Raw genomic sequence first — 21422 nt, 5'->3', positions numbered from 1 at the left:
GCAGGAATCATGAAGACCGTGTCTTCCCTGGGCAAGAAACACTTATGCCCTCGAATTAACACGTAGTCCAAAGCTGCAGAAACAGGATGGAGTTTTGAAAAGTGAATTCCATGATCAATAATTAGATTTAACTCCCTTTGTATTTTATGCTTGCCAATGCCCACTTTCATGATGCTGTGAAAAAAACAGGAGCAGTATGAAGAGAATCAATACAATCAGACACATTAGAGTATCAAAGGTTATGCACATCTGTTCGAAGTAAAAGAAATGGTACAGAATAGTTCAAAATATTATTGCCTTTGCCATCCTGAAAATGCTTGCACTGCTTTAGTGACACAACGTATTCACAGTCACAGCAAAACTCGTCCAAACAAAAGACATGAAAAAGTTTATTTAAATGTACTTTAACCCATCATGAACTACTTTGATATTCCACACCAGAAAAGGTCTATGTAGTGAAAGTATGTACTAATATAGATTAATTGATTATCATGCAAATCACTATGCATAAAGAAAAGTATTCATTCTTCATTCTTGAACATTCTCTGAAATTTAATTTGGAACTTAATTTGCATTCAATTAACATTTTAAAGCACTACTTACTTGCTACTTTGTTTGCCTACATGATTTAAATCATAAGAGCAATTCTTTGCTTTTAGAAAAGGTGAGAGATGGGAGACTCTTTACTGCATCAGCAGCATATACACAGCTCCGACTACTGACGCACCTTCCTCACGTGCAAGGCTTGGCACTAAGAAAGACTTGAGCCACAGTTACGGTAGTGAAAGAACCTGTCGGTCGCCATTGCTCTCTTCTCTGTTGAGTAGTGCAAGAAGGGAAGTTGGGAAAGACAGTGTGATGGGTCTTGTACCTCATCTCTGTCTGTATCCTCTCCAACCTGTGAGATATGCATCATTGATTGTAAGTCACTGGTCTGCAGTGCAGGGGGAAAAAAATCTGTGTCCAGATCTAGGTAATATTTTAGAAGGGGATTAAACCCAATTTTTCTAAGATCTAACCCAGAATATATGGAGTCTGGGATTTGGGGAATGTAGTGAGGTATGCTTTGATTTTATGAAGTGCTCAAAGACATATTTGCACAGGATCCAAAGCATTTGCTAGGAATGGACCTAAATGCATGCAAACCAGAGTATTAAGCAGAAAAACTTATGAATGGCATATTCTAACCAGGATGTATTGTGATACACTCCTAAATGCATTCTTACACAACTATACATGAAAGAAGTGATAGTCAATGAAAGACACTGGCTTTGCTTTGAAGTAGGTGAAAAGTATTCACGCAGTCAAATCTCTGACAAACTCTAGCAACTCATCTTGGAGTGTTTCACAATGCTATTACCTCCAATTAGTCATCTCTATGCTTGCAGTTGTTCCCCCAAGCAGCTTAAGACCTGTATTCATGTCAATCGTATTAGCTTAGATGCCAGGTTTGACTCTGCAGTGACAGAGTCTTGGACAAATACTCCTTTCTAGTGTCTTTGGGTGTGGTAACTTCCAGCCCTGGGACAGGACAAACAGCTGTGGAAAGGAAAGCATCTCAGCAGATGGCTATAGCTGTTTGCTTCAGTGCACATCAGTCAGCAACTTCAGCTTTAGCTCCTCAGACTGCCTCGCAGCTATCACCTCTCAGGTGCTAATTAGCATCTCATGCGAGATCTGATATGTGACTGCTAACATTGTGGATAAACTTAATATGCACTAACATATCCTTTGTGATGTGCTAGTCTGAGATCATAACCATAAAATGCACCCTTGAAATGCTTTAAATATGGTTTTCAAAGGCTCCAAAATCTAAGTGCTGCTGAAATAAATTAGTTGTTTGTTCTGTAAAAATTCATGGGATTTTTCTCTTCTGCTGAGGTTTACAGGTTGCAGAGTTGAATTTGAAAGAAACATGACAGTCTGCAAGAAAGCTGCCCTCAAATTACCCTTGCTTTTTTCATGGCTGCTTCAGTGAGCTGTTCATAATTGTCCTTCTAGACCAATTCTTGAGGATGTGTGCTAGGTTAGTTCAATATTCAACATGTATGGGTAATTCAGGGTTCTCACAGAAAGGAGGTGTCTCTTCATACTAGTCTAAAAGATCTTCTTAAAAGTTTGAGTTGTGACTGTTTCCTCCTTAATCTTTTAAGGATGTTCCCAAACCCAACTTTCTTCCGGTATTAAGATACTTCAATTATTTTTTTCAGTAACTTTGAGCTGAAATAATTACAGCTCTGTAAAGCAAATATTTTTTTTTATTCACCTCCTACTGGTCATCTACCTGGGTTGTGAAAATCAGGAAGGCTGAGGTTTCTTCTTGAAAGCAGGTGATTATGTTCTCCAGGTTTCTGCCCCTGCTATCAACATCAGGAGCTAAACATGTAATGTAATGATACACTGCAGCGTCTTTGACAGCCCAAACCAATCTCAAGTAAACCTGAAAAGCTACTTTATGCTACATCAATATGTAATTAAGCTCCAGGCTTGCAGAAGGTGATTTTCGTATGTGCTTTTTGCAAGAATTTCAGTGCCTGAAACTTGTGGGTTGAAATATTTCATCTTGTTTCCACTAGTATTCCTATCAAGATAATTAACATTTTAGATATTTTGAATGACTTTCAGATTGTAACTGTTGTCACAACAGTGAAAATATCTGATGATAGATGGATCTACAGATTCTTAGGAATAGCTCACACAGTGGCCAAGTAATATTTTGTAGTACTTTGAGGAAATAAAGACCATGTAGCAGTTTTCATGGTACATTCATGGTAGAATTCAAAGCACTATTTTAGCTTATAATATATAGCTAATATACATAAATTAATGCATATTCACCTCAGTTGCAGTGAAAACATACTGAAAAAATAATCACTGAATGTTTCTGTATATATACCGAATGAGGAATGTAATGCCAACTCAGCCCTACAACTGAAGAGAAAATGGAGGTTGCTAAAGTTTCCTGACTCCCTTTCTAAGTGGAACAATCTAGTAAGTGCAACAGTGAAAAGCCAACAAAGTAATTCCGTTTGAAAGAAAGAATGAAATAATTTACTGATAGGGAGCTCGAAAAGATCAGATATCAAACGTACATCGAAGCCAAAAACCAATCGACAGTCTAAGAACTGCTAGTGTCTCAGGTGGCTTGAACCCTGAAATGTCTTAGAGAGACACAGGGTTAAAAGGAACAAGCTAAGGCCTACTCAGACCACAGGATACTCAAGGAGTATGTAGCATTAATACAACCAATATGCGTCTTGGAGGAGCTTTGCTAATACTGACCAATGTCAGGCTATTGCTAGCCTGAATTTCACTTTTGCCTATCAAATTCAGCTGGTGCTTTTAGCTGCCTACTGATTATTTACCATATACTAAATCTTACTGAAGCCAAGTTAGGATTTCATCTTTTTTCATTCATTGTTTCTTAAATCCCAAACAAAAATCAGTAAAACTTGCATACTAGTTCCATATTACAGTTAGGTTTCTGTCCTGATATAATCTGAAATTTGTAGAAATGGGATTATCTAGAAGTGCTGCATCACATAAGTAAATTCAGCAAGATAATAATGCTGCTTTTCAGTCCTCCCTTTCTCTTTTCTATACACAGAACACACACATTCACAAAGTAGGTTAGGTTTATTGAGAGAAAACAGGAATTTCGAAGTGATTTATTCCAGAAAGCAGACGATGTATTTGGGCAGCGTATTGTCAAAAACGTTTCTACGCTTCACTATAATGTGATGTTGAGAACTTGCGTACTTCAAATCTTTGCAATGGTTAAAAAAATATCAAACCACCCCAAAACCAAAAAAATTCCCTAAATCCAACCATATTAATTCCAGCGGAAAAAATATTTAATAGAAGCTAAGATTTTAAAATTACACTTACCTGGAACAAAGCTTCCCTGGACCACTTCCTTATAAGCCCACCAGCCTTCATGGATTTTTGGTGAATTTTGTTGAGCTAGAAAGAAATAAAGAAATAAAATTAAGGCAAGGCATAGGAAGTATTTAATTACATGAACTTTTGAAGCTCTAAACTGGTTATCTTCTGTAGAAGAGCCGTTCCTCAAGTTCCCAACTGATGTTTATTCAATTTGTTGAATGATTCTAAGTATCTTATCTTAGAGGACCTCGTCCCTGTTTCTCAGAAGTGAAACATACTCATTCTGAATAACTGATCACTGAACTTACGAATTCAGGTGGGAAATGAGGATCTATAGCACTCTTGATGGTTTCTGTGCACCCATAAATTTAATATAGGATTAAAATGCAGAGAAAAACAGTGAGCTCATATACAACAGTCAATATCTGAATCCAAGTCAGTGGACTGAAAAGCAGTTTCTCCCCTTCCTTATCCAAGCTCTCCAATAATCTCTCACTCTGAATGGGAAGGAGTGACAGAGTGAACCACAGGCAATAGCTGTGTCTATACCTGCTTCTCCTCTCACCACATGTGCTCTGAGTTCCAAAACCAGAACACAAATGCACAGCCTACAGCTTCACAAACATCGGCTTATGCTATAATGCTGAGGCACGAATATAAGTTTTTTCTGCTATCTTCCCTGCCTGCAGCGCAGCACCCCCTACTTAGCCCCCACCACAGGCATCCTGAAAGCTAGGCAAGATATTTGCATCTGTTACCCATGACACACATCTCATATCACAGTTGCATTTGACAGCACAGGGCAGTTACACAATGAAAGGTTTCTTTGACCAACATTCTGAATGATATAACAATAAAAGTCTAAGATTTGGATAAGGTTTTCCCCTGATGAGATTTCTTGCTTAAATGCCTTCTCTAAATTTCTGAAAAGCCAAGAGCAGATAGGTCTTGATCAGTCCATTTGCTACTCATAAGGTCATTACTCTATTTGTCTTGAAGGGAATCAGAACTGGAGCAAATTTTGTGGTCAACATAGAAAATCTCTAAATTGGGAATACTTTCAAAGGTCATACAGTGACACAGCAAGACAAACGTGCCGTTGATTTCCATAAGACAGCAGATCAGGGCTGATATGTGAATATGTTCTGCCTTGCTTGTATTTTGCTTAATACTTTCCTATTCAGAGCAACTCTTTTTCACTGAGCTACAGAAAGCTCAGCTATCTTGTGTTAACATTAGCTTAAATTCTGGGTTGGTTTTGTTTCAGTCTCTTGCACTAGGTCCAAGAATTTTGAAACATAAATATGCAGCTACAGAAGACGCTGGATTTAGCAGCTTTCTACTGCAGTTTCATTTCTAGCTCACACATTATACAAAAGACACAATTACCCCGGGAAAAGTTCCAGCAATATAATAAAAATTGTTGTTGTCATTAAAAATTACAAAGATGATGTGACATTCAGACTAAAAAGGATACAAGATGAGGACCATTACATACTGTTCTACCAGTTACAAAACAATATTTATGATTTAACTGACTGTAAATTGTCGAAACAAAAGTAAAGCTGAAGTTAATTAAACATACTGACAGAAGGACCAACACTCTGCTTTACCAGAAATCCAGACGGCTAGTGGAATGGGGTATGTGTGGATGAAGATTCCTCCTTGCAGTACTGATGCTCATTCCATTAACGGAATGGTGACACGTTAAAATGAAAGGACTACTCCACTGTGCACTCTTTACAGTTTGCAGATGACATTATCTTCATTATTTTAGCTTTTATATCATTGCCTGAAGAACTCAAACTGTGTATGGCTCTGTTGTGTTGGACTGTACTATACAAACATTTGGAAAATAGCAAATCCCAACCCACAATCAAAGTATCTGAGCAGCAAAATATTCATATCCAGCCTGAACTGCAATTTTTTGGATCTCAACACTGTTTTATGCAGGTTGTTTTTATGCCTGCAACAAAAGTTCTAAAAGATTTCAGGATGCTTCAGCAGTAGGAGAGGATAGTAATAAGTGAGTCCCAGCAAAGCACAGCAATTATTCATCTACTTAAAATTTCCCAGAAAATTACACTGTATTAAAGTGCATCTTGTACTTATATACACAGCTAAAGCTGCTTCAGCCAACCAGAGGCAGCTGCATTTTAAAAGTGGGTGAAAAAAGTATGTATGTAGATTCACAGAGCAGTAGGGGTTGGAAGGGACCTCTAGAGAACATCTAGTCCAACCCCCTGCCAGAGCAGGATCACGATAGAGACAAGAAGACTTCAGGGGAGATGGGTATTTTCAAATGCAACTCCTTACCGTCAGCATTCATAGAAACATACACAATCCAAAAATGTGTTGCTTGTGCCCACCCTGTGGCCAATCTACATGACCCATGCCAGGTTCAGAAGAAAAAATATAACCCCTTACTCAGAATTTAAATTAAAACAAAATCCAAAGAGGCCAGCTCTGCAGCTCCGCTTCAGTGTGTCAGCCCAACACTTTGTAAAGCTAATTCCAAAACAAGTATCAGGGAAACTAAGATATTTTTTTCAAATCTGCTGCATTAGTATGGAACAGACTGCATGAGATGAGCAGGAAAATTAGATTATCAAAGCTGTGTACTAAATAATTGGATGCCTGTGCAACTGCTTCAGCTATCAGAGAAGAGCATGACCTGGCATCACTCTGCACAGTCCATGGATATCAGATACTTATCTCTTCAATATACATGAAAATGAAACACACAAAAAGGATTACAATAAGCAAAATAAGAGATCTACCATAGCCATATAAAATATCTAAGACAGGGCAAGAGCAGTGCTGTGAATCCTGCTGATTTACAGAAAACTAAGTCTACTGAGGAAATCAAGAGGAAAGGCAGGTGATGGTTGTGAGAGAGCAGCTAGGGAGATAATCCCCAGTGCCATGCTCTTTCTTGAACTCTGAAACCTCAATGTTTCATACCAATTCAGGGAAAACATCCTGCAAAATAGTGCAGAGAATGACTGAACACAGATTTCCACTCTGCTGTGCATATGAAATCTAGCTTGGTGCCAAAGATTTACTCTGATGGATCCTACTGGGGTTTTGCTTAGAAAGGAAGAAGATTTATAAAGCTCTCCATCCTCTGAATGCAGGAGGAGTGGGTCTGGTAAGGCCAGGCAGGAAAGTTTGTCTTCCAAAAACTTTTCCTAAACCAATACTCCAATCTGTGTTATGCAAGAGGTCTTATTAAAGGAGAAAAAAAAGCTGTTCTCTATTTTTGAAACGTAATCACACTCATACCTGGATTAGTAATGCAACAAGGGAATATAAAATTAGAATGAACAGACATATGGACAATCCTTGCTGGGAATCCTATCTGGGACACTTACACCTGATGCACATACAACACAGGGTCTCTACAATTGGTGTATCAATGTCCATCTGACAGAATGGCTCTGTGCCTGGGTAAACAGGTTCAACCTTATGGCTCAGGAATTGTTGCCAAGGAAAAGGATTCTTCATATGTGCCAGCTCGTGACATCGAAAACAGCAAAATCCTCTCACCATCCTTCTTATTTCAGCTAAAGTAAAACTATTGTACCTCTCATTGCAATTGTCCCAGTTGAGGACCATAGATACATGCATGCTTGCTTTGTGGATTCTGGGACTCCTATGTTCCTACTAGAACACTGCAGCTCCTCCATGGCAGCTTTGTTTTTTTGGCATGACCTGTCACATAAGATACTGAGGAGGCAAAAGGTCTAGAAAGCAAACATGTATTCCTAAAGTAGGATAAAGATCAAAAAAAAAAAAAAAAACCCAAACAACCAAAACCAAAAAAACCCAAACCCACCAAAAAACCTCATACATCACAGACTTCTGCTTTTACCACCAAAACCTGGAGTGTGTCTTTTGCTCCCAAGAAATAGTGTTGCTTCTGCAGGGCACCAAAATAAACAGGCCCATCTGAACAGCCACTTTGCTGTTATGAGCAAATTACCTGCACAAGTAGCTCGGCAACAGCAATGTTAGCATCAGCACTGTATTCTACCATTAGTATGGACAGTCCAAAATGCCACATTTGTCCAAAGTGCTAGAGGATATTGAATGACCTCCGTTTGCTACAGCGTTCTCTCCCTCAGCACCGAAATCACTAGTATCTGAGATCAGTAGCTCTGCTGATATAACACCATTAAGTCAGATCTCTTCCAGTGCAGCTGCTGGAGAGGAGACAGGATATTTATTTGGAGTTGATCTGACACGTGTTGCTTTGATTCTGTCAGATTATTGTAGGTATGTCTCATTGTGAAGCATAAGCTTACAGTTAAGTTCTGCAAGTTGCCATGCGTTTTTGTTTCCTAGTGATTTCTATGTATAGGGAAACAGAATTGCACAGGATCATAAAATGTACAGTAAATGCAAATAGCAGAAGATGCCCATACCCCATGAAGTCATCAGTTAACTGTGCCTAGCTTAGAGGTTAAAATTAGTAGGTTTATGTTTCAAAAAGAAACTGTTGCTCAGTCAGTTAAACTATTTTAAAATCATCAGACAACATTGCCTCAGATACCAGGTACCATGACACAGATGCTAAAATGTCTGCGTATAATTTGCAGCACAGAGGTCTTCATCTTGGAATACTCATGTCGACATGATATAAAATACTGTAATTAATACAAAATACCCCTCGGTAAAATGCTTATTTGCAAGATATAAACAAGTCATTCTACAATTGCTTATTTAATTTCTGTACTTAAATAAAAGACAAAGTGCCTGGTATCTGATGCCATCGTTTATGTCATTCACATCTGAGCATAAGCCAAGAGTAGAACCCTGCCAGATCAGTATTCTCCATTCACTTTACTGCCATTTCACACAGACGAAAAATGCTAAACTGCAGAGAATCAGGCTCACAGCAGTTAAGAAAAAAATCTGGTTTTATCTGAATGTTATTGATCTGAGCTCTTCTGATTGCAACATTAATCACTCTGCATGCTTATCCCTACTCAACTTACATCCTAAGAGTCTTGCTTGTGATAACCTGGCTAGTATTGCCCTGGCATTAAATACAGGATAACATTTTTATCAGTTACCTCTCCTGCATAGTTATGAGATTAAAAAGAAAATCAGATGCAGCTATGAGCCACATAGTTTCATAATAAACTTAGTGCAAAGCATTAATTCACTACTAATACTTTGATATGAAACTCACAGAAAAATGGCATAGTGCTTACTCCCAGAAAAAAAAAAAAATCCTCATATCTGCTATTACAAGGGTGAACACTGAAAATGAAAGGTATCAGGTGTTAGATGCTGGTGTTACCTTCGCTTATATCCACCCTTTGTGTCCCACAGACTTTTGGCTTTATAGGCCTTACCCTGTTTCTCTCCCAGCTAGCAGGAGCTATTGCTAACGATAACAGCAAATGGTAATACCATTTGACTCTCCATCCGGAGTTCCATGGTTCACTGAATAGCATCATCATCCTCAAGGTATCTTCTTCAGTCACTGACAAGTATCCAAGGTGGCCATGATTCATGGCAGAAATGAGAGGATGTTTCCTGTTTCAGAAGATCATGTGTTCTAATACAAAACTAGTGTTCAGCTGTAAGAAAAAGTTCAATTTCTTTGCTTAACTCCATTCCAGAGTTTTAAGTAAAGTATATACTTCATAATTATTTTAAATAGTTTTAATTACTACATTTTATATGGATATTTTGCATGCTGTTAAACCCAAGAATGGGTTTCCTAAACTTTGGAAAGAGCACTGACTTACTCAATCTAAAAAATCAGTTTCAACATCTTCAGTCATACAAGTACCAGCTGTTGGCTCACACCAACAAATGCCTCTCAGAGCAAATGGAATACACATGTATAAAGTGGACCTCACAGCAAGGGAACTAAGCAGATGCAATTAGCTGAAGATTCAGCCCTCTATAATTAATGTTCAGTTTGTTTAAAACAAGTTTGCACATAATTGCAGCTATTATTTAAGATGTTTTTATGAAGGCTTTCTATACTAAAAAAAACTAACAACATGCACTTCAGGCACTATATAAAGCATCATTTATAAGTAAATAGTTACAGGACAAGAAAGGTTATCCTGCTTATGAATATTACAGCCTACACTGTATGCATCACCATACAATGAGGGAGGAAAAAGAAAACAAAGGATTATAAAGGGATCAATAAATAAAATGCTTTCATCAGCTATGCCAGATATTTTTTTTATAACGTTTTGCTCAGAAAACATGCAAATGCTCTTTCATTAAGTTAATACTTTCCAATTCCATAAATCCTTCTTCCACCATCCTCATGTGTAAAAGCTCTCACTGCTGCTGTGAATTCCAAACAGTGTTCAACACAAGCAAAACAGACGTGACCTGTTTTTATCACGTCAGAGGGCAGAAGTGAGGCACTGTCATGGGAACTCTGCTATGGCACAGAGACTTGACTATTCTGTGCATTTTCTATTTGTTGTAATTTTGTTTCCTGATAAGATTACAATTAAAAATCTGGGCCAAAGGGTGCAATTTCATACAAGCAGATTTGTATGTATGCAGGTAGTAGTGACAAAAAAAATGGCATAACTTTACAGTACAGCAAACAGCTGCATCTACTGTCCTTACGTAGGTGGGTTTGGTGAGAGTCACCGAATGTCCAGAGGCACTGAATGCTGCTTGAAGAACCATAAACTAAGATGCTTACAAGTACTTAAGCCCACATTAGGAGGCATATTCTACTTACAGCACTCTCTCACCAGAACTTTGCAAGACTTTGGTAGTATCTAGCAATAACTCAGCTTGCAGGAAGTAATGTATTTGCAGTCAAATATATTTGTGAATGTTTTCATTAAAGAATTTGAAATCTAAAAAGGCGTGGAAAGAGGCAAAGGCAGGGGGTAGCCACTGAAAAGAACTGGCAGGCAGGACTCCAGAACATCATTTCTTCCTCTGCTATTCATGTTACAGGTGATTGTGCACTTTCATTTATCTACCTGTAAAAACTGGCTTGTAATACCAGTTATCATCCCATTGCTCAAGAAAGGAAATAGCAAAATTTAGTAGAAGGGATCCCATGAAACTGAGCTCATTGGGTGCTTATAAGCTGTGCTTCACTCAGCTGTAGAAACATAATTAGTTAACAACTTTGTTGCTTTCTGACCTCTGAATAATGTTAAAACAGTTTAAATAAGCTTATGTGTAAGCAGGAATCATTCCCAACAATGTTCATGAAGAACATGAGATGAACACACTAGGTAACTGTATGCTATATATCATGCTGTTAAAAGGAAGCTGTAGAAATGGTTTTGGGTGGTGGATCCGAACTTGTATGAGCACTTTTCCATAAAGCATATATGCCCAATCATGCAACAGTTACGTAAGTTCTAATACAAATGAAAAAAACATGGGTTGTATCTAAAGCTATTAGTCAGAAAAAGTTAAAACCATTTTGACTTGCTGTTCCCTGAGCACCTTAGTACACCAGTGTAAAGGATGGATTGTACTGCAGGATGAATTACTTTGTCGTTGCACCCAATTTAAGACAAAACTCTGCATACTGTTCCTAACTCAGTCTGTAGAACATCAAACACCGCTACAAAGCCACTGTACTTTTAATGTGACTAACACACATGTACAAGGGTTAGACCACATCATGTAAAAGATGATGTTCACCCTCTCCAAGGAGTTTTTGACTAATGTGGCTGGAATACTAAGGCACTGTTACATCTAATGTTATTTGCTTCAGTTTTTAAATAATACTTTTTTCATAATTTCTTCTTTGGCAAAATTTCATTTGCGAAACAATTGAGAGACGGGGAACTTGTGTACAGCCCTCTAAGCTGTCTGGGAAAGCTGAGCAGCTTTGATTGATACGAAAGAATGCTGAAGCTTCTACGTACAAATTGCTATCAACTAGGAATGTGAGCCTCTGATTTCTAAGACCCCACACATACCCATAGGATTCACATTGCTTTTGAATGAGGTAGAGTTCTTTTCTCTGGCACAAGTCAAAATTGCATCAAAGCTGAACTACTGCAAGAAATCAAAGCAACTGAGTTAATGCAGGAGAAAAATACATAGCTGTATTGCAGCAATAATACTGATAGCAAGCAGTGTCAGAAATTCAAAGGGTAATGCTAGGAACTCAGCACCTTTCATCTTAGTCATTGATAGCATGCTTAGGGTTTCATAGGTCCTAAACCGCATTAATATAATTTGGCTGTCGCAATATTTTCCAGCCTCCAGTAGAGGTGTCAGCATCCACAACAGCCTACTCTTGTGTTGTATTAGATGGGGTAATTCCTCTCCAATGAGTTGTTTAATCATGCCTGGATATAAAATCTGAAGAGCTCTATAAAATAATGCAGTAAGAAAAAGCAAGATATCTTGTGATATTAACTTCAGAATAGCTCTTTACATCGCTCTGCATGCTCTCCACTCCCATTAATTTCAATGTGGTTTGGGGACACTCAGCAACTTCAAAGAAATGGTCTCAATATCCTTGAGCCTTTAAAGTTCAATATATTATTAATGCTAAATTAATAGAGCTTCCTTTAAAAGGAAACCACTAAGTTCCTTCCTCAGGAGCACATATGGTATTGATGTCTGATTGGGTTTCTGACCCTAGTTACTTTCTGTACTCTCTAAACAGAAAGTTACCAAGCATTAATAGCACAAACAGTTCTGGACTGTCCTGTTAGCTGTCATAGGCAGACCTTTTTTTTTTTCTTTTCACAAATCTTTGGCTATGGGAAAGAGAAATTGTCTTCAACAGTCTTCCCATGAGGGAGCTATGCCCAGAATTTAAGTATTCATCACAGCTTAGGTAAACTCAAGGAGAAAAAATAAAGGTATTCCAATTAACTTCAAGACTAATGGCATGGCATGAATATTAGGTGCTTGATCCTACAAAATACACAGCAGCCTCGAATCCCACAAAATTCTATAGCACATGAAAACTTGCAGTCCAGAACGTGATATGGAAATACTCTAAAGAGCTGCATCAGAGAATTCATAATGCTTAAGCAAATCTATTATGAGCATTTTCCACAATCTCAACAAAGGGTCATACTTGGAAAAAGAGGGAAGAAGGCTGCCTTCAGTCTCCCTTGAAAACTCAGCAGAACTCTAAACGGCAATCTCTAGGCCTTGTACATACCTGACTTCAGTCAAAATGCATATTCCTGAGACAGAAGAGTCATTTTCTCCTGGTTAACATAGCTATATATAACAAAAACAATCACAACAAACAACACAAACCAACACAAAGTCATTCTAAAGCTAATGGCAAAGGAGAGAAAAAATTATTTTGGTTATATTGAATTGGATTCAGAGACCTAGATCTGCAGTCATCCTGGGGTTGACAGTCAGGGTACTAATCCAGATCATCTCATAGCTCACTGGACTACCTAAATCCTCAGCTCTTAAACCTTATGTCCCGGCACTTTCTGAGATCACAAAGTCAAAAAATGGTTTTCTGGCCATATAATAACAGCTGTGCTAGCATCAAGAAGAAATCTAATGTCAGAGGATAAGCCAAGATATGGATCCATTTCAGGCAGTGGCATCATGACAGAAAATTGAACACATCATAATGTGACTTTATTGCAATTGCTCTTCACCTTCGCCACTGCAGTTTATCAGTTTCTTAGCAATAGTTGGCTCTTGGTTACTAGACATTTCTTAACAGAATGGGGAAAAAAAAATATCTTCCTTGCTAGTTTTTCTGAATTGGTGACAACCTTACTTCCAGTAAGTAGCAGTACTTTCAGTGCTGTTAAGATTGTAATGTATTTTTCAATATAAAGTGTTGTTTCAGACTAAAGCAGATCTTGACTTTTTCAAAATAATTTTTATAAATCATGCAGATTTTCAAAAGAGCCCAGTTTATGCATATTCCCATTGCTATACATGGCAAGTATAGAAGAATCTTAAATAGCAATGAACTCATTAAATTCCCTTTAAACTGCCAAAAAGGGTTAGCATCATTGGATTTATTTCTGTATGCTACCAAAAAATGAGATGCCACAGGCTATCAAAAATTCCAAGGTCCATGTTGACAATATAGGGTTTTGTATACATTTCCTTCACTCACATTCCTGGAAAAACTGTGAATAAGAAGTGTGTATTACTGGAGGCAAGAAAAAGTAGTAAAAAAGGATATTTTCTTTTGAGATAGTTGGGGCAAGTTAGAGCAACTTCCAAGAAGAAATGATTCCCAGAGTCCTTAAAATGCAAGCAGAGACTCTAACCCTGCATCATAAAGGTTGCAAAGTGCCATTATACTTACAAACTACGTCATTAAGGAACCCTAAATCATTTAATAAAACAAAGTGCACACCTCAGAATCCCATTAGTATTAAACTGGCCACAAGACAAGTATGAAAATTGTGTATCACCAGCATTAACTTACTTTGCATAAATTTACAGCACAAGAGGCAGCTTAGGAAAGTAGAGAAGAAAATAAAGTCCATTTAAGTCCCTTTAACCCAAATGATGAAGAGTCAATCCCTATGAATAAAATTAAGTACACGTATTTCATTATTACCTGTTTACCCTAAGCAACCATCAGTGTTAAGGTAAAAGGTTATGTGAACCTGGAAAAAATGAAGAAAAGCACTTAAAAATCAGAGGTGGGAAATAACTGAGGAAAAATTGAACTGAGGTGTAGGAACTGAGGAGCAGCAAGAGGGAAAAATCATTCTAGTCAGATCAGCTGCCAGGATATGACAAGACATAAGAAAAGATCATGTCTTATGTATCCCAGTTGCCAGAGATGTTCTATTGTATTGACATTCCAATTCATTAATTACTGCTTAGATATTACAGTGATGACAGCCATACAAATACCTGACTGTTGAGATTTTATTAGTTTATTTTGGACTATTTTCAAAAGACGTCCCTAAAAATGTTACTAATTTGGAAGCATTGTCTGTTTATCCCACTTGTCAGGAAAAGATGGGGAAGAACTTTTTTTGGTTTTTAACTCTGTCATGCTCCCAATCTTGACAAATCACTCTCCATGCCGCCCACCACCACCACCCCCCCCCATTGTTTCTTCCCTGCAGTTCTGTGGAATATCCCTCAGAGATTACTTCTATCATCCATCTGTCCATAGTTGTGTTTATCCACTGATCCTGGAAGAAGTCATACCCTTCCCCCTCTCTGGACCAATTCCTGAGGCAGCAGTGTTGTTCTGGCACTCTGCTGCTATTCTGTTATTCCTACCCCAACCAACAACATTCTCAGCTAGAAATGTTGCAGCTCTGTCTACGTTGGGTGACAGGTCCTTCTGAACCCTATTAAATTCCATGGCTTCTTGGTCATGGAAGATATTTCACACTGGCTGTGATGCCTGTACCTGCTTCATTTTGCTGATGTAGAATTTTAATGACTTTCTGAATTATTGATGCAGAAATTCCAGGTAGAAACACCCTTCCTTCACGTTTTCTTTTGCGTATCTGTTGTTTATAGCTTGCTCTCCCTGTCTTTGAGAGATGAGACTTTGGACACAGATAAATGAGAGGGGAAAAAAAACCAAAAAACAAAAAACCCCAAAGGTAAGAATTTAAAAAAACAGATTTAGTTCAAGGGAGCTATGTGGAGAAACATGCTACAACAGAGATTTCATCAGGGATTTCCTAGCTTTCCTTCTTTTCATCTGTGTGGTCCTGTTTCTTGCAAGTCAAAAACCACAGAAGTTTCAGACAGTCTTTTATTTTGGCCTGTAGCAAGAGGAAAGAATTTTTTCTTTATTGCTGGCAAAACCAACTCAGGACTGGAAACGGAGGTTGTAGATTTTAAATGTATATGTTTGACTCCTCATCAGCCTGACATATCTACAGCAGAGACACCTGGTAGTTTCCAGGGTCCTTTGAAAACCAGACAGCATTGCGCCTGTTACCCAGGTTTCTTCCATATTTTATTTATACTTACCTCTAACTGTAAAGGTAGATAGAGAGTCTTTACCTCTGTCTTAAGACCTCTAAAGGTCTACTTCTCTTCTAACCCTTTTTAATGGTCAATGTTCCATCTTTGGCCAAGACATTGACTAAAAAAAATAAAAGAAATCCTAGGAGCTGAGTCACCCCTGTCTCCTGCACACTCTATGGGGCAGAATTTCTGGAGCCAAGCTGCGGATAGGCTCATTCCAGTAGCTTACCCATAAAGACGAGCTGCCTACCAACTACTGTGTGAACTACTGAATATGACAGCAGTACAGAAACACTTGTCTGTCAATAATACTCACTGCATACATCATTTAATTTATAAAAATGCTAAGCACTTGTCCATCTACTGATATGTACAGATATTGAACTTTAAAAACACAACCATAATGCAATAGTACAAAGTAATATACTCCAGCTGCAATAAGTCCAAGAGCCCCAGTACACCAGCTTTTGAAAATACCAGAAATAGGGGGAAACGTCCTTGAAATCAGGTCTATTCACAGAATGATTTGGGTTGAAAGGGACCTTAAAGATCATCTAGTTCCAACCCCCCTGCCATGGGCAGGGACACCTTTCAATAGACCAGGTTGCTCAAAGCCTCATCCAGCCTGGCCATCACTCCCAGGGATGGAGCATTGAGAGAAGCTTTGTTTCTCTCAGTTAAGATTCTTATTGTATCCAATTTTGATCAGTGAATGCTTCAAAGAACAATTCAGGATAACAGCAAATTCATTGCTGTGCAGCTGCCTGAAGAACACACTGCATACCCTGGAGACACAGACATCCCATACCTGATTATCCACAAATAAAAGCCTGCTGAGTCTTCCACATATGCTGAGCCCCATAGATGGGAACAGAGAACAGTGCGATATGCAGACCTATAGATCTATTTCATAAACACAGCATCTAACAAAAATCACACCCTCTTGTTCTGTACCTGCCTCCTTCTCCGTATTTCAGCCTTTGCTAAGTAAGCCTTTCACTTACGTATGCAGAAAGCATTGCAGGTACGGATGAAAAATCCATGGTCAACTCACTTCAAAGCTTCAGCAGTCCTGAAAGGAAAGTATCAACCACATTCGGCTGATAACTGACTTGCCGTTTCCTTTACTGTGATTTGCTGCCAAGTCACACATGGTACATATATCTGAGCAGATATAGCCTGCTCTGTCTCAGCAGATCATACTACCTACAGTAGACAGCACCAGGCTAACATTGTGGTTGCAGGATCTGATTTGGTTTGTGTCTGAGTGGTGAGGAGCACAAGTGATAAAGAATGGGCAGAAAGGTATGGACTCTAGAGGAAGTAAGTTACTTCCAGTCCTTTGAACTTCCCACTGGAACATGCTGAATTTTATCCATAACATCTCAGCTATTCTATAAACCCTAAGTCCACCTGAAATAACCTCCCAAATGCTAGGCAAACTAGCCAGGATATTAGTGGGTTTTTTAAAAATATTTGGGATAGTGAAGTAATCTAAAGCAAACAAACCTTTGTTTACGTCAAAAAAAAAAAAAAAAATTAAACTTTGACATTACTCTCATAGACATTAAAATTTGTCACAGTAGCAGCCTGGAGAATCTGACTGAATTCCTCACATTTTAGTTCTCCCCTTCGCATAAATGCCTGCCTGGCTGTGGGTGAAACTACACAAGGGAAACCCATGAGGGCTGATGAATAATGCACACAAATCAAAGTCCACTCTATCTGGCTGGGTGACCATACAATTATGCAATGAACAATACTACTAACTCTGTAAACTTCATTTTGAGCCCTGTTAGACAGATGTTTAGGGTCAAAATGAGACAATGAAACTGGATGCATGGAAAGGATCTTACAACAGGATCCTCTGTCCAGCTTTCAACTTCATACCAGGCCAGGTTCACTGAAACTGGCATGTTACTGTGCCAGGTCTTCACTGAGCTACCCAGGAAACTAAGCACAGTACCAGAGGATTCCAACGTATTTTACGTTAGTCAGACTCATCCCCAACGTTCCACACATGCTTGGAGTTGATCCAGACACATACCTAAAAGGAATCGTGTTTTCTTATATCCTTATGGTACTGTGTACGTGGCATCTGTTTGTTTTTTCCCCAACACAACTTTGTGTGGCAATATGTTGATAAGACTGGTCTTGCTTATTTTTTTCTATTTCACAGAATCATAGAATGGTTAGGGTTGGAAGGGACCTCAAAGATCATCCAGTTCCAAGCCCCCTGCCATGGGCAGGGACACCTTTCACTAGACCAGGTTGCTCCAAGCCTCATCCAATCTGGCCTTGGACACTTCCAGGGATGGGGCATCCACACCTTCTCTGTGCAACCTGTCCCAGTGCCTCCCCACCCTCTCCGGGAAGAACTTCTTCCTGATATCCAATCCAAACCTCCCCGCTTTCAATTTAAACCCATTTCCCCTTGTCCTATCACTACAGGCCCTTGTAAAAAGTCCTCTCCCAGCTTCCTTGTAGGTCCCCTTCAGGTACTGGAAGGCTGCAAATTTCTTGCAGCACCAAAAAGTTGTAGAGGTTATATCCTAGAAACAATACAACATACAGATCATCTCCAGTCAAGAACCTGAGACACCTCAATATTTAGCTGAAGAAAAACAGTTTAACCATGGCTGCACCAGTTTCAACTATTCTGACCTTCAGACTTTAGGCCAAATCCCTCCTGCATGTGTCTCCATTTTGCAATGTTTGACCATGTCCTGCCTTCCCCTCCTGGTTCTCAAATTCATTCACATTTATGGTCTTCTTATTGGTACATCACCATATATAAGGAGCTTGAGTCTGTAATTCTTAGTAATGCAAGCAGACCATGTAACTCAGAGTCTTCTTGTATAAGTAAATAAGATTTAGCAAGACTGACACAGCACTCCGCAGAACACAACATTTTGATAAATGGTGCTCTCACAGCAGCTTACACCAGGCACATTCTAAAACATTTAAACTGATAGGAATTATTCTGACGACTTCAAATATGCACTGAGCATGGTTCCAGAACACACACAAGTTTTGCGTGATCCATATGTATCACAATCTTTCTTTCGAGTAAGGATTTCTTTAACTGTCATTTCCCCAGCTGCAACCCAAAGTAGGTATGAAGAATGTGCCACTGGACTTGTACTACTGCTACACATCAGCTGGCTAGATATGGGGCTATGCCATCAGCAGGTTCACGCAATGGTAATAATATTTACTTTACAAACACTTGCCATCTCTTCTCATTACTTTCTGCCATTAGAAAGCAGCCTGAGTGTGTGGGAGAAGACAGGACAGTAAACAAAACAATAACCTCTGATATTAAGGAAGTAAGTTATGTCTGTTTACTCCAAAAAACCCAGAAGACTACTCAAACAAAAATAATCAATTTTGGGTTCATGCCTTCTTTAAACTATGCTTTTCTTCAAAGACAATCCAGTAATTCTCAGTATTTATCTTAGCAGTTTTAGGGCAGTATTTATTCTAATAGTCTTTGTAGGGATAACAGCAGATTGGATTTGAGTTGAAAGCAGATCTGGACCCTCTCCTCCCCTACTCCAGCTGTGGTAAAAGAACAAATTTTGTCTTTTGGGTTGTATTCAATTAATTCAGTTGCAAAAATTTTGGTGAATTTGGTACGAGTAAACAGACACTTTGGCATGACTAGCATTTAGCAAACTATATCTACCACATAATGACATCAACATTTTCTTTCTTTTAATTCTTTTGGTAGTCCTTCTACATCAAATAGTTAAAAAAAAAAACAAACCACCAAACCAAACCCAAAAACACAACAACCAAAAAAACCCAAAAAGGTTTTGTGGACCATGAAGCTACATTGCTGAGTATTAAAACAAACTAAATCATACAAGACTAGACATTCTATTTTGGAAATTAAGTCAATAATCTAGAAGTGATCACTAATCACATCATCCATCTTAAGAGAATTTTCAATACACAGTTAGAGACTTGTCACAGATCAGAGGCTAAGTAAGCATTAAAATGTTAGGCATTAACCATTCTCTTGCTATTAAACACAGCAATAACCCACAGGTAACGGTACTGTAATTTGAGTGTCAAGTTGATCCAGAAGCCTAGCAAATTTTAACTGCCCAAAATGCACAACAATTCTGGAATCACGTCACCTCCAATCTCAAGTGCCAATCTTTCTCTTCTCTTCTGAAAAACTTCTTGTTCATCCCAGATTTAAAAAAAAAAATTACTAAGAAATGCTAAAACAGACTAACCATGGAAAATATTAAACCCTAAAATCCAAATGCCTGCATAAACGACAGCACTACTTTCCATTCATCTGCATTCAGCCATGTTCCTGAATTTAGTGTGGCATCATGTGCACAAGTGCTGTAATGAAATAGTGCTGACAGTACTAAGTGACAGGAGAGACTGGCCTATTTTCTTAGGAAAATTATCACACAGAACAGGAATTTTGTAATAAAGCTGCTGCTTCATCATCTAACACCACCTATCCTTCTCCCTGGCACTCTTTTCCCAAGAAGTCAAAGTCTTGTCTGCAAACCCAGAGGCTCCATCAATACATGTGATGTCAGCCAATAGAAATTAGTACAGTACTAGTCAGGTTAGCATCAAGACTGTAAACACAATGTCAACAATAAATCAACATAGATGAAGTCAGAATCTACTTAATATGCTAACATAGACATTTGCATTGGGTTTAACTAACATAATAAATACTGGCATAATTTACACTATTTCAACTTTGAGTATTAACTAGCTGTAAACCACCATGCCTCACATAAATCTGCATTAAGTATGATACGAGATTTAGACCTGGAAGCCTGAAGACCCTCAAGGCATTTTTTCCAAGCCTGAAGACCCTCAAGGCATTTTTTCCACTACTTCATAGTTTATCTGGGCAATTAACTCTGTGCAATGCAGTGCAAAACCCTACCATCCTGATTTGGCAGTGAGTCAACTGTCTTTGACCTACCCAAAGAAGGTTCTACACACTGAGTGGCAGCATCACCTCTTTATTTCTGCAAAACAATGAGTGGAAGCATTCTGAGATATTTGAGTAAGAGACACTATAGAAAGTACTGTTTAAATAATTACATTTCTCTAGGCTTTGAATTAAGAACCACAGTCACTCTTAATGGATTAAAACATGACATGTTTTACCTATCTCCTACACATGCTTGGATCTAAGGGACTAATACAGAAATTTTTAATAGTCTTCTGTGCACTGTGCTGCTGCTGAAGCCTGGCTGCTGAAGCCAGCCACCTCATTACATATGGCCCACAGTCACATTAGTGTTATCCTATAGTAACACAACGAAGGTAAGATTAATCTTAATGTTTGCACTTTCCCCTCAGAAAGATACCAAAAAGACCTGTCTGGACTTTAGGAAGAAAAAGGTTTCCAAACTTCAGTCTAAGTCACAGTAGACAAGAGAACTGCTGTCATTACAAAGCCATGATACCCCTGGACACTGCTTCTTTCTGTGCAGATAGTACAAGTTGTCTTTTTAAGGGGCTGATGTTCTTTCTCTTCCACTGCAGTCTGGTCAAACTGCACAATGACTTCAACAGAACATAATCTGAACCCAGACCTGCACCTAACGATTATGTATGAACCT

At 38.5% G+C, this 21422-nt stretch overlaps 1 long non-coding RNA gene across 1 annotated transcript in view; it reads right to left on the bottom strand.

Moving 5' to 3' along the window:
* Nucleotides 1-21422, bottom strand: part of LOC104513318 — a 43151-nt gene that overhangs the window by 482 nt on the left and 21247 nt on the right. Inside the window, exon 2 of the long non-coding RNA XR_727925.1 lies at nt 3889-3963. This is a non-coding gene — a long non-coding RNA (uncharacterized LOC104513318). The remainder of the gene's footprint in view (nt 1-3888; nt 3964-21422) is intronic.

The sequence above is a fragment of the Eurypyga helias genome, unplaced genomic scaffold, assembly GCF_000690775.1.
Source record: "Eurypyga helias isolate BGI_N326 unplaced genomic scaffold, ASM69077v1 scaffold8660, whole genome shotgun sequence".
Lineage (NCBI taxonomy): Eukaryota > Metazoa > Chordata > Aves > Eurypygiformes > Eurypygidae > Eurypyga > Eurypyga helias.
The sequence above is the reverse complement of the archived record's forward strand: the minus strand, read 5'-3'. Positions and strand labels throughout refer to the sequence as shown.